Source organism: Fonticula alba (genome assembly GCF_000388065.1).
Source record: "Fonticula alba strain ATCC 38817 unplaced genomic scaffold supercont2.5, whole genome shotgun sequence".
NCBI lineage: Eukaryota > Rotosphaerida > Fonticulaceae > Fonticula > Fonticula alba.
In genome coordinates, this window is record NW_009242975.1 from 1509928 (window position 1) to 1510600 (window position 673).

General features: G+C 63.9%; 1 protein-coding gene across 1 annotated transcript in view; it reads right to left on the reverse strand.

The window, feature by feature from the left end:
- Positions 1-673, reverse strand: part of H696_03509 (hypothetical protein) — a 7965-nt gene that overhangs the window by 994 nt on the left and 6298 nt on the right. The gene's annotated exons all lie outside the window — the stretch shown is intronic.

Sequence of the window (673 nt, forward strand, 5' to 3'; positions counted from 1 at the left end):
TCCGGCGCCCATGCTCGCAGTCATGCCGAACCAGTTCCACGCGCTCTTCTACCAGATGATGGGGTACATTTTCCCAACCTCGGATTTCCGTCACCCGGTGGCCACGCCCCTGCAGCTGCTCATGGGCCAGTCTCTGGTCTTCGGCGCCAGCCGGTCCCTCTACGAGCGGAGTGTGGGCATCTTCATGTGCGCGCAGTTTGTCGAGGTGCGTGCGCGTGCTGCTGCGCCAATGTTGTCTGTTCTTGCCCGCCTTCCCGTTCGCCGGCTGTGTGCTTTCTCCCCGGCCACCGCCATGTCTTCTCTCCTCCTCTCCGCCTCCCTCCCTCCCTCTCCCTCTCTCTCTCTCTCTCTTCCCCTCACACACACACATCGTACATACGCTTGGGCATGCAGTTCCAGAAGACCACTCGACGCTTCGTGCCTGAGGCGGCCACCTTTGTTACGCGCCTGCTGAATAGCCTGCATGAGGAGTGCTCCGCCTGGGCTGACACCACCAGTGTCGCGCTCGAGGTGGATGCCGAGTATTCGCAGTCCTGGCCGCGCCTTCTGTCGCACAGCGTCCCGGCCGACAAGGTCGCCGCGCACCGGTACGCTCGCCCCTCCTTTCGCGCGCGCGCGCGCGAGGCACAGCAGGGAAGATGCTCCTCTGTCTCCCTTCTGCCTCTCTCCCTCT